At 42.1% G+C, this 13,140-nt stretch overlaps 1 protein-coding gene across 5 annotated transcripts in view; it reads right to left on the bottom strand.

Annotated features, from left to right (window-relative positions):
* ARHGEF10 (Rho guanine nucleotide exchange factor 10) overlaps nt 1–9,882 on the bottom strand; it is a 118,344-nt gene extending 108,462 nt beyond the window's left edge. For 4 of the 5 annotated variants that reach the window (XM_064508534.1, XM_064508537.1, XM_064508538.1 and 1 more), the window contains exon 1: nt 9,758–9,882. The gene's annotated coding sequence lies outside the window, so the exon portion shown is untranslated. The remainder of the gene's footprint in view (nt 1–9,757) is intronic. The other variant, XM_064508535.1, reaches the window with a different exon arrangement.
* Nucleotides 9,883–13,140: the final 3,258 nt, after the last annotated feature.

Raw genomic sequence — 13,140 nt, 5'->3', positions numbered from 1 at the left:
TGGGACAGCCTGCAAGCCTTAAAAAAAAAAAAAAAAATCTGTGAACACAAAGCCTGCGAATATCTAAAATACTCTTGTGTCCATGTCACCTACTGAATACAGCTGTGTAAAGCCTAATTGAGTCTTGTTCAACCTATTGTCATAGAACTCCTGCTGGGAAGCAAATCTTGCTAAAATTTGATATATAGGCTCTTTCAGGGGTGCATAAAAGCAAGGAGAGAAAAGAATGTAGAAGAACAAAGGTTAATTTCCATTTATTTTTTCCTATTCCTCAATACAGTTCTATTATACTCCCCCCCAAAATCATAGCACAATTTGTTATCTGTATAAGACTATTCCTAAGAACCACAGATCATAGACTTTTTTTTAATCAGATGTTTTTATACTACACACAGTGTGAATGAAGCAGGCATTTATATTATAGTTGCTCATCATCACATGCTGGAAGCTATCGAGGAAGGCTGTACCAAGACTGAATCATCATTTCTTTTAATGTATATTAGGTTTAATAAATAGCTAACATCTCTGCTAATAAATTTAAGAATAAAAATGCTACGAATAAAATACCTAAATCATAAGTAGTGGAATAAAAATGAACTGTATCAGCTCAAACAGAATATAAATATGAAGCCTAATTCTTGGCATACAAATCCAGGCCTGCCTTAGTTAAAGTTGAGGGAATTCTGTTATCAGCCACAACGCTAATAAGATCAGATCCATGGAGATGCATGTTTTTCAAACAGTGCATGCACAATCCATTTGCCATAAAGGCACTTAATCTCTTTTTTTGCCCCCCTTTCTCACACCAAGCAGCATTCAGTTTAAAGCTAGAAGATAACATGGCAGGAAGCACTGTATGAGAAGTCAACAGGGACACACTGAGAAGATGACTGAAGATGTTCAGTACTCTGTTCTTCCTTTTTCAGGGAAATTATTTACAACAGTCCTTTACCTAGGTTGGATTCCTTCCTAGTACATCAACTCGAGGAGGGGAAAAGAGGAAGGAAGAAAGAGCAACATTTCTATTTGCACATTTGTTCGAGGACTCCTACCCACAACACAAGCAGAAAGCACCAAGGAGTTGTTAGTATTTATGTGCTTATTCTCCTCTGAGGATAGATAATATAAGGCAAAATGCAGACCACTGAATCATAGACTCATTGAGGTTAGCAGGTACCTTAGGAGGTCACGTAGCCCGGCCTTCTGCTCAAAATAGGGTCAGCTACGAGGTGAGACCAGGTTGCTCAGGGCATCATCTAGCTGAAAACTTCCAAAGACTGCACAACCTCGCTGGGCAACCTGTTTCCTCATTTGCCTATCCTCATAGAGAAAAATATTGCCCTTACATCTTAGTCAGAACCCCCCATTTCCATTTATGACCACTGTCTATTTTCCTGACAATTTCCTGATATCTTCTCATAGGCATTGGGGAGCTGCTCCTAGGTCCCCCCAAAGCTGTCTCTGCTCGAGGCTGCACAAGCCCACCTCCCCCAGCCTCTCCTCCCAGGGCAAGTGCTCCAGCCCCAAACATCTTGGTGACCTTGCACTGAACTCACCCCAGTTTATCAACATCCTTCCTGTATTAGGGGGGCAACAAACTGGACGAAATATTCTAGATGCAGCCTGACAAGTTCCAAGTAAAGGCGAATCCCTTTCCTTGATCTGCTGGCTCTGTCTCTGTACAGTCCAAGATGCCATAGCTTTCACTGCTGGCTCTTGCTAGCTCATGGCCCACCAAGGCCCCCAAGCCCTTTTCAGCAGAGCTGGTGCCCCGGCAGTCAGGCCCCAATCTGCATTATCACCAGGACCGCATCCTTCCCAGGTGCTTCATACTCATCCTTGTTGGATTTCCTGAAGTTCCTGTCAGTCCACTCCTCCAACCTGCCTAGGCCCTTCTGAACAACAGCCCTGCTCTCAAGTGCATCAACCGCTCCACCCTTGCCCTGATCTGGGGTCATCTGCAAACTTTGCGAGCAAGAGCTTGTCACCTTCCTAGTCATGGATAAGGATGTTAAACAGGACACACACTAGGACAGACAGCTGAAGCACTCCACTTGTTACCAGCTTCCATGTGAGTACAACCCATGAACCACCTCCGAGCCCAACCATCCTGCCAGATTTTCACCCATCTTGCAGTACATCCGCCCAAACCATAATGACATTTTGCAAACGACCTTGCTGAATCCAACACTAGTATATAACTTTATTAAGGTCACTATCACTATGCTTAATTTACAGATGGGAAAGCCAAGACATACAGATATCTAAGGGAGTGAGGGAAGGAAGGGAGGAACAGAAAATGTAGTTGAGACCAGGAAAGTGAGCAGGCACCTGAACATGCACTTAGGGAACCTGACTCTGATTCAGTTCTTCATTCTATCTTTTGTGTTGGCAATTGTTTTAATATGGTACACCTATTCTTAACAATTCCCTATCAGTCAATTAACTGTACTATGGATCCCATCCTGAAATCCCTGATGCCTTTTGTGTATCATAAAGGAAGAATAGTGGCATCACCATGGGTTTTGGATTCCTTGCTGGTAGTGTGCCATAACAATTGAAGCATCAGAAGAATTAAAAGTGAATACAGGTGTCACATACCTTTACTCAGGGCTGATTTTTTGTTCTGTGCCACACAGCAAATAGGGGCTGAGTCAATGATTCAAGACCATTTTCTTTTGGTCGCATGAACAAAATCAAAATATATATATATAAAAGATTTTTTTTTAATTTGATTGCAATTAAGTAACTTTATCTGGAAAAATAATCTTATTTCCAAAATTTCCTCTTTTAAACTTCATTCAAACTACTCTGTTTCACTATTGGTCAAGTACCAAATTAATTGTAAATATTCTCATGGAGATTTCTATGAAGATTCTCACATACTCCATAACACTTCAAATGTGATACAAATCCATGGACACTTTAGTTGCATATATATTGATATAATACACATATATAATGATAAATAGAATTCTTATGCAGAAACGTTATAAATAATTATAAAACATGCATCAATATAGTCATTAATTCTAATGCTTTTTGATCAGCCCCATTTGTAAAATACAGCAATTTTGCCACAGGGCAGAGGCCTCTTTCTGAAAGCTATTTTAATTCCCCATCAAATCAAACTCTTACTACAGAAGAATCTTGGCTTCCAAGAAAAAGAGAAAATGTTTTTATGGATGCAGGAGATGTAGCATTTTTCCCTCTAATTGTATCCAATCCTCATATCCACCCAGAAGCAGGAAGTCATGCTCAAATTCACATTAAACCTGTGAGTACTAGTTTTATAAAGCATAGCTGCGTTTCAAGATACTGATGACTATCAAAGGAAATTTCCATTGGGAGTTCTTTTCAATGATACAAATGAAATGATACACTGAACTGAAGATTCAGTTCCTATGGATATCAGCAAACCTAGCCCTGAGAGAGAAAATTTTCCTAAGCATTTTCAGTTCTTTGGGTACCATTGATGAATAAAGTTACTAAGAATATAAACAGACTCTTATTCCAGTGTTTCTAAAGTAACAATTTGGAGTAAAATATGGAAATACATTTTTAAATCACAACTTACATATTCATAGTGCACACTCTAGAAATATAACACAAGTTTCTTTGTTTCAATTCCTGTAACACCAAAACATTATTCAAATAAAACAGAAATGAATTAATAGAGCTGTTAAAAGATCAATTAATGTAAGGAACAATAGCAAGAGTACCTGCACAGAACAGCCCTGTGGCGGACAGACGAGTGAACTTTTGCCTTAAACATTTCTTGGTACATAAGGTGCAAGCAAACCATAACCCCAAACAAGCCATCTGTTCCCAGCGGGAACAGGACTGAGCTGCTGCGACCCCCAAAATGGTCTCCCTGCGACCACCCGGGACACACCGAGCCTGCGCTGAACCAGACCACGATCGGGCAGAGACTTTGGGACCTGGACTGTAAATTACTGCTGCTTAGCACAACTTCTATAAAGCTTGCTTAGCATGAGTAGCTAAATTTGCTGAAGCCTTAGGCCGCACTCCCTAGTTCAGTGAGAAAGGGCCCCAGAGCTGGTGCAGGCAGGAAAGACAAGGGGGTTACCAACAGTTTGCATTCCCATGCTTCACACTCCGGGAGGGAGGATGTCAAGGCATTGAAGTGAGGCCTGCTTGGGCACCGGGACCCTGGGGAGCAGGGCCTCCTCTCGCTGCTGAAACAATGCTGATTGGGGGGTCTGGGCTATCTCGGGGTCCAGATCATATTCCCTTTGTCTGGACCTTGGGAAATAACACCTACCGTCACTGCTGGGGAAGTAATAAATTGTCAGGGCTTTGAGAGATAAGGGCAAGACCCGAAGAATGAAAATGCATCTGTCAGCAGAAACCGCAACAGTAAACAACCTACCTAGGGACCCAATAAGGAGCAGGAGACCCCAGACCTAAATATTACTATTGGTCCAAACTACTGCGTGAAAGGCGGAGAGCTTAGATTGGAAGTATAATTGCCCAGGGATTTCTTTGTTCGGGGTCCCTCTTCGGAGGCACCCAACTCGAGCTGTAACTACTGCACGCGTGTCATTACAATTTATTTATTTAATTTGCCTTAATTTGGCTCCGAACTTTTCAGCGGGAACCTAGGGTCGGACCCTGCTCGAGTTGTAATTACTGCACGCGCTTCACCAAAATTTACACCCAGGGTGAAGAGGACCAACAGGACGCCGCTGGATCCACGGGTGGTGATATCCCTTTCTCTCTCCCTCTCTTTTTCTCTCTCTCCTCCCCTTCGCCTTTCCCCACCTTTACTCCCCACTCCGTGGAAAATAAAGTTAAAAGGTTGTACGACATGTGACTGGTTTTAGTGTCTTAATCTCGTCCTTGGGATCGTAACGAAACCCCTCCGATATTGGATCGGGACAAGCCCTCATTTTAAATAAATAAATAAAAATAAAATAAAAGTATAATGGCATTCATTTTCCCATGGAAACATGGGTTCTGCATCTCATTTTAGCCATCACTGAACTTCACTCTTTCTTTGCCTTAGGACTGATGAAGTAGACCTCTTTCTTCTCCAGCTTCTGTAATTCTAAAGTGGAGTCTTCAGACTCATACATAACTCAATCCATGGCTTGCAACAATGTAAATACTATGTATACAATTTTAAAATAACACTGAGGTTAAGACACTGAATGCTTTAAGATAGTGTAAAAAAGAGAGTCAAGAGCTGTAGGCTCAACATTCACTGTGGTCCTTGTAGGAGATTTAGATGTTACTATTTCTTAATAATTTATTTCCTCACCTGTAAAATGGGATCTCAGTGTTTATCTCCTTTCTTTAAATTTCTGAGATGTATACTTTTTATGTATCTTTAATTAGAGGAGCCGGGGCGGGGGAGGGGAGGCGGAGGGGGATCACCCAGAAATATCTGAAAGTGCTCACATTCTCCTTTATTCTGGGCTGGAAAAAATATCTGCATGGTTTCTGCAATCTTCTTAAAAGCACTTCAAAAAAAGAGATTAGGGAACAGAAATGAGAGCAAATTTTTGACCTTGAGCTGAATCCTAGCAGTCTGTATTCATGGTTCAGTCCCAAGTAACAAGTATTGTACAGTAAAGTCACTGAAACTGATTTTCCCAAGATAATGCCCCTATTCACCACCACTTAAGTAGAACAATTTACTTTGCTCTGGTTAACTGCTTTGCCTACGCATTTGACATTAAGCTTCAGGCTTCCTGACTGAGCAGCTAACGTGTAGGACATGAATCAATGTTGTGCAGTTATGCATTGCTTCCCACAGCTTTGCTGATTCACGCAATTCAGAATAAAATATGAATCATCTTTCTGATATTAAAACACAAGTTTGCAAAAATATTTTTCAAATTTTGTTTAGCTTTATTCATCTTCTTTCACCTTGAAAAAAGGAAGTTGTACTTACATACCTGTGGTTTCAAAATAAACTGAAGTATTTTGATGTAAAAGTGAAATTCCTACTATAAAAAAATGCAAGCAATTCAGAACCCAATAGATGCTAATAACTCAGCATTCTCCTTCCACAGATGCGTGACAGATCTTGACTCCCAAGTTTCTGTTCTCTTCAAGTTACATATGTACACACCGACACTACCGTGAAATAAGTGAAAACAGAAGACAGTATTAAAGATAGAGAAAAAAATTATAATGATCCGAATGCACCTCCCCTCTTCACCATAAAGAATATACAGATATAGCAACAAGCAGCAGTTCATATGAACAGGAACAGAAGAGAAAGCACTATAGCTCCAAATGAAGTTTCTATAAGGAATAACTGCTGCAGCACGTATTCTACAGGAAGCATCCAAGCATGGTATGGAAATGCACTTGCAGTTCAAGAAGCCATCAGGAAGCTGAACTTACTACAGGACAGTTTCTTTACGTTTAGAGACCGTAAGGTGATTCTCCATGATATCCCCTTTATAGTTCTAACCTGAAACTGTAAAATGGAAAGATGCAATTAAAAAGTCAACAATGAAACAGAAGATCCCCTCCAGAAGCAGGAAAAACCCTACTATCCTACTTGCATAAAGATGAAAATACTACACATTGCTAATTTCTCCATTATATACAAAACAGAGAGCAGTGTAGTATTAAAAATGCACAAAATAACTGACTGCAGCTCTGCACAACACACAATTTTTAATCTGAAAGATTGAATCAAAAATATTCCTCCTCCTCCCAAACTATAGGACTTGTTTCATGGCACTTCAAACAATGAAAACTGACTTCTTCCAAAACGGACTGTAGTTGATAAATTTTCTACAACAGATTCTAAAAATAATTCCTACTTTATACAGAAGCATTTAATAGACTTTCTGTTACACAAAATGAGTAATGCACTATTCCCAGTTGCATTAAATTCCATTAACAATTGTGATGTTTGACAATAGCAGTTTAGGTTTAAGACGAGCTTGTCTTTTCCCTTCAAATATTTATAAATTATACAAGGACTCCTCGACAGCTCAGAATCAAAGAACTCCACTGCTGTTGACGTTTCTTCAAGTCAATATCTATTAATGCCGACACTTTCAACCTTAAAAGAAATAGGAAACAAAAGACGCCCCCTGCCAATGAAGTAGTAAGTAATGGAATATTCTGGGGAAAAGGAAATACAGTCAACAGGAGCTTTTATACACATAAAATGATTAACAGTATAATAGGCTTTGTAAAGAAGTATGACTTACATAGACTAAGAAACATATTCACACTAAAAAAAACTCCAAAAACATTTCAAAAGAAAGCTTCAATATCTAACTTTAAAAATTCAGGCTATTCAAAACTAAGACTGTACATTATAAAATTTGGATTCTGGAAAACTATAGTTAAGACATGCTAAAGAGCTGCTAGGTTTAGGATAATCAGAACAATTTTGTACTGGATATATATCCAAAGTAAGTACTTAAACTCAGTATTGTAACATGCTGTAAATCAGCACACTTCCACTGAAGTTAATGGACTAGAAGAAAATAAGGGGTACCTACACCCATGATTTATTTTACAAATATGATAAAAATTAGAGTATAAATATACTATTTATGTAATACTATGGATTTTTTTAAACTTAAATTCAAGAAATGTAAAGTTTGTTTCACGGTATTCTGCTCCAGGAAAGGATTACCATACTCTACTGATCAGCAGAACCCACATCCTGTCTCCAGAGAGTAATTATATTTCCTCTTGAGAAGAGGGGTCTTGTGGACATGCATGAAGATATATCTCTTTATAGGGGAAAGAGTGTTTTGCAGTATTTTGGTGTGCTAATCAGCCATAACACTAGCATCGCACAAACCCATACACGGCACTAGGGCTCCTCCCCATACTATGCAGTGCATGGAGTCCCAAATCCAGGGAGAGCTTCGCGCTGCACTGCACCTCCCTGCTGGGTCCTGCCACTCCGCAGGACTCACAGGATAACGCATTCATCAAGCATCAATCTGTGTCCACATTCCTTTCTCCCCCCACATGACTCAACACGTGTGCTATCAGTCATGAAAGCCCCACACACTGGACACCCACTGTCCGTCCCATCACAAGACACCTATGTCCACTCACATAACACGCAGTGCCTCACACACAACTCCATAGGTAAAATCAGACATCCGTAAGCTGTATTATAAAAGTGTTGAAATAACACTGTAAAACTTTCGGAAGTATCGAATTTCAAGTTAGTGTCTAAAGAACTACTGTTCATAGCCAGATAAACACATGTAACTAGTTCATGGGCTACTGAGCCTCGGGATAAAGAAAGACAAGATGGATTAAATGAAGAAAGTCAGAGAGATTATCAAGATCAAACAGATCACCCAAGTGAAAAGAATGAAGGGCCTATTGAAGAAAACTGCTGAATGGCCAGAACTCCTGTGTGAATAATGCACTTGCAATTGTGGATGTCCACCATATTCCACATTCAAGCAATAAATCCACATCTCCTAAGTGACAACAGAAAATTCAAAAAATGCAATACTTCATTTTTTACTACAGAACTGATTGCTCACCAGGGTTTATTAAACAGAGTAAAGGCTTTAGGAAAACAATCATTTTCTTTACAATAGTAATAACCACAAACTAATATATGTTGATATACCCTCACTATATTTATTCAGCATGAAGCTGTTTACAACACTCAAATTTTCTTATTCCATGAATAAAACTGATTCATGAAAAAAAAGAATATCTCATTTTACTGCAACACTGAAGTTACGCAAATGGAAAAAGAAAATACTTTTTATACGGAACAACTTAAAAACTGCTACCATGAGATAAAAGCCAAGATCTTGGTAGCTCTGAAGAAAAGAGGATGGAATAAATACTTACATTGAAGAGGCCAGAATGCAGGATGGATACAAGTATTTTTGGCCAAAAAGCTAAGTACTATCTGATGGACTTTAAAAAAAAGTTTGCTATGGGCAAATTATTCATAACAGTCTTTCCAAGCATCTTGTATTCTCTGCTGACCAAGATCACTTCCCTAGGTGAATGACTGACCAACTTTCTAAAGTTCTTCTTACCTTACCCTGTAAGAGCAAGGCATCTCCCAAAAGCAACCACATGGTCTGGGACCACCACAGACAACTCTGTAAATCCCTCGATAGTTTAAAATGCTAATTACAAAGAAATCAAAGAAAATCTTTATATATCACACAGAAAAAAAGATTACAGAAGTGGATAACTACAATGGTGCCAAGGTATTTTGTTCCCGGGTTACAAGAAAGTTAACTTATTTTAATCGCTAGATACAAAGCTAACGCCGAGCAAGCACAGTGTCCTAGGACAGGGGAAGAGAAGAACCCCAAGTCCGCCTGCGAGCTCGGCTCTCCGACGGCCGTGCCCGTACGCGGGGCACAGCCGAGGGGCCCCGGCGCGGGGCGGCCCCGGGCTGGGCGCGCACCTAGCCCACGCCCCCGCGCGAGCACGTCGCGCGCACAGCAAAACGCAGCGATGAAGCGCACGGAGAAGCCGCGCTGAAGCCACGGCCCGCGGCTTGGGGAGCAGCCGGTGCTGGTATCCGCGGACTCCGGCCCTGGGCGCTCAGCAGCCCGCGTCCCGCCGGGGAACGGCACCTGCCGGTACCTGCCCGGCCGCGCCCGGCTCCGGCCCCGACCGCCCGGGGCACGCGGGCTGCGCCCGAACCCCGGCGCGCAGGGCCCCCGCCGCCCGCCGGACACGTCACGAATCTTTCCCCCCACGGCGCGGCCGCCGGGAGCCGCTCGCTGCCGCCCGCCCGCCGCCGCGCACTCACCGCTGCCGCCGGGCGCAGAGCAGAGGCTCCCGAGTGCCAGCGGGGAGCCGCTCACCCCCGCCTCCCCCGTAGTGGCAGCAGCGGCAGCGGCGGCACGGCCCCCCCCCCCCCGCCCGGCCTCGAACGGCTCGGCACGCCGCGCGCCCCCGCCCGCTGCCGGCCCTCGGGGGCAGCGCGCGCCGCCATTGGCCAGCGCGTCGCCCCGCCGCCTCCCGGTTGGCGCAGCCGCCCGCCGCTCGCGGCCGGGGGCGGGGCCCGCCCCCCCACGCCCTGCCCTCGGGGGCAGCGCGCGCCGCCATTGGCCAGCGCGTCGCCCCGCCGCCTCCCGGTTGGCGCAGCCGCCCGCCGCTCGCGGCCGGGGGCGGGGCCCGCCCCCCCACGCCCTCCCCTCGCGCCCGCGCGCCGCATTCCTGCCGCCGCACGTGACCGCGGCCGCCGCCCGCCCCGCCCAGGGCGGCCTCCCCCCCCCCCCGCCCCGCCCTGCTCGCCGCGGGGGCCCGAGGCAGGGCAACGCGGGGGGTACCGGCAGCTGCGGCGTCCGGCGGAACGGGCGAAGCGTAAAGTCTCCTGAGTCACGACAGCTATTTCAGAATTATGAAAACATGTACTTTACAATATGTCCATGTACACATCTGTCACACTGCGTGATGATAAATAAGTGCTTGTAAATACATCACAGTCCTTGATATCAATTACATCTGTTTAATACCTGTAAATACTACTAGATATCCTTGGAGCACTTCAAATCTGAAAGCTTTAAATTAAATGCTATCCAAAAATGAATGCATTGTCCAGTGATGCTACAGCCAATAACAAAATATGCCAAAATATAGTGAATTCAATATCATTACATAAGAATGTTAACAGAAAATGGTATTTCAAAATAATTTTTGATCAATCCACTTTTCTCCTACATTTTTCATTTGTCTATAGTTTAATATTAGGCACATGCGCACAACCATCCAACATTTGCATATCAGTCCATTTAAACTGTATTACAAATCAATAGTTAAAAATACTACTTTCAAAATGTGTCAGTTTTTACAAAGTTATTTCTTTTTAATGTGTTTCGTTACAGTGTGGATTTAAAATAGTTTTCACATAACTTAGTAGGTTTTAAATGGGAAAGAAATTGAGAAGAGAAAATTGGACCAGCTGGAAAGGCAAAGGCATAAATACCGTTATGACATTCAGTTCAACTTCCAGCAGAGTGACTGTTCTTTACAGTCATTTCTACATCAAGCTTTTATCTTGTAATTTTTAAAATACACTGCACTTCAATCACATCTAACTAACACTTAAAGAATTCAAACAGCAGGGAATCTATCTTTGGCAAACTTTAATAAATAATTATCATTAAGGGACATGTTAAAGTACAGACTTATTTCCAGACCAAATACTCAATTTCCAGCCTATGATTCTTGGATTGAAAACATCAGCTACTAGCAATATCCTTCGCATTTTGGCAGCCAACTCACGATCCAGTTGTGTGTTAATCTCTCCCCTCCATAATCATCTTTCACTGGTAGTGAAAAACCTATTTTCTGAATCCTATTGATCTTTGGCAACCACTTCTTTGAAGTATGGCAACCAGAATCAATATTCTTCTCTAATTCCAATAAAAAGTTACTGGGGAAAACTTGTTGGACAAATCAAACAGTAGCAGATCAAACTATAATTAAGTACTAACCTCCAAAATATCTTCCACTCCTCCTAGTATTTTCTAAGGCAACATCCTATTAGCTGTCACCATCTAATCATTGTACACACAAATTCATTATCTATCTACTCATAATTAGTGGCCAATAATTAGAACACAGATATGACTGTCTCCAGAAATTAACGCGATGCTTGGTACAACCAGATCCTAAGATGGTGTTGTTTAAATCGGCCTTATTGGTGACAGATGTACAATAGGATACCTCATCAGGATTTATTTACTCTCATTCCTGCTTACTGGAGCTCCAGCAAAAGATACCTCTCACCTCCAGGCCACCACAGGTCAGGTATCTACTCCAGTACATCATCTACTGGGCATCTTACAGACACTTTGGACACCAAGTGGCCCCCTGGGATGCAGTGCTGTGAAGAACGGACCCCTTTCTCCTCTCCCTGGAAATTAGGGTAGTTGAACACGGATAGAAATTCATCAGAATAGAGCATGTCCCCTTACCTAAGGGAATAAAATGTCATTCCTTTGGTTTGCATGCCCAACCCCAAGAAAAAGTTTTGTAAAACATTCCTCCCCCCAAAAAGCTGCACGAAATGTGAACGAGATAACTAAAACTTAAGATTACCAAGATCTCCAAAAGCCTGCCTTTTCAGTTTCTTCATTCTGTTTACCAGACAATGTAGCAGGCAATTTCTCTTAAGGAGTTTTAATCTACAGAAAATTCAGAAACTGCTTCAAATAGTTGTTTCTCTTGTTCTTCTCAACTACCTCCCCCACAACGAACTTCTGTCATTCGGTTACTGCAGTCCTTCAGAAACCACTCCAGGCTAGGACGTCCCACAGCCTTGCTTAACTTGAGAAGCTGCAGAATCAGGCTGGGGCCTTGTAAAGACACAGCTCTTCTCAGCTTCCCTTACCAATGCTGAGTGATGGTACTTACATTAAAAAATGACTTTCTTAAATCCAGACTGTTAAACCAAACTGACATTTGGTTTAATAACTCACCAGCATTGTTCAGTTAGTTTCTGAGATTAAATCCACTGCTGCCCAGACTTCCAGGTCTCCTGGAATATCAGCACCGTTACTAGGAGATAATCTGTTAATTCTGAGTGTACCAGGACTTGATAACACAGTTTTTATAACCACTGTGATATTACACCAGTACTAGAACTTCTTCAATGCCTTTTAAATCTCTCTGCTTATGGGGAATCTTTGCAAGTCACATTCTCAGATTGACAATTCAGACAGCTAGACTAGGTACAAATTTCCCTAAATTTCAAAATCCCTCTGTACCAGAACCCTTCTGTTATATCAACTCCTTTTTGTCCAAGCTGGCACATTAACCGATGCCACAGTCAATATACATGAGAATTTACTTCTATTACATAAAACTCATAGTTTTGATTATATAGAAACAGTATCTCTCAATGAAAGTTGAGCATGAACAAGTTTTCTTGAAAGGTCCCTTCCAAAATCCTACTATAGCAAAACCCATCAATATCCAAAATACATCAAGGATGGGTATTTGACATCATCCATTTGATAGTTCTGTAGACTAAGTTATAGCAACAGGGTGCTTTTCAGATATATGAAAAAGTCTCACATTAAGGATCTCACATCCTTGTCTAGGTCAAGAACTTAAGACAAAAATTTAATTATAAGTGGGAATCTCATCTGTAGAAAATCAGTGAGGGAGAAAAAACCCCCTTGA

Source organism: Dromaius novaehollandiae, chromosome 3, assembly GCF_036370855.1.
Source record: "Dromaius novaehollandiae isolate bDroNov1 chromosome 3, bDroNov1.hap1, whole genome shotgun sequence".
Classification (NCBI taxonomy): Eukaryota; Metazoa; Chordata; class Aves; order Casuariiformes; family Dromaiidae; genus Dromaius; species Dromaius novaehollandiae.
Note: the sequence above shows the minus strand (reverse complement) of the source record. Positions and strands in the feature narration are given on the sequence as shown.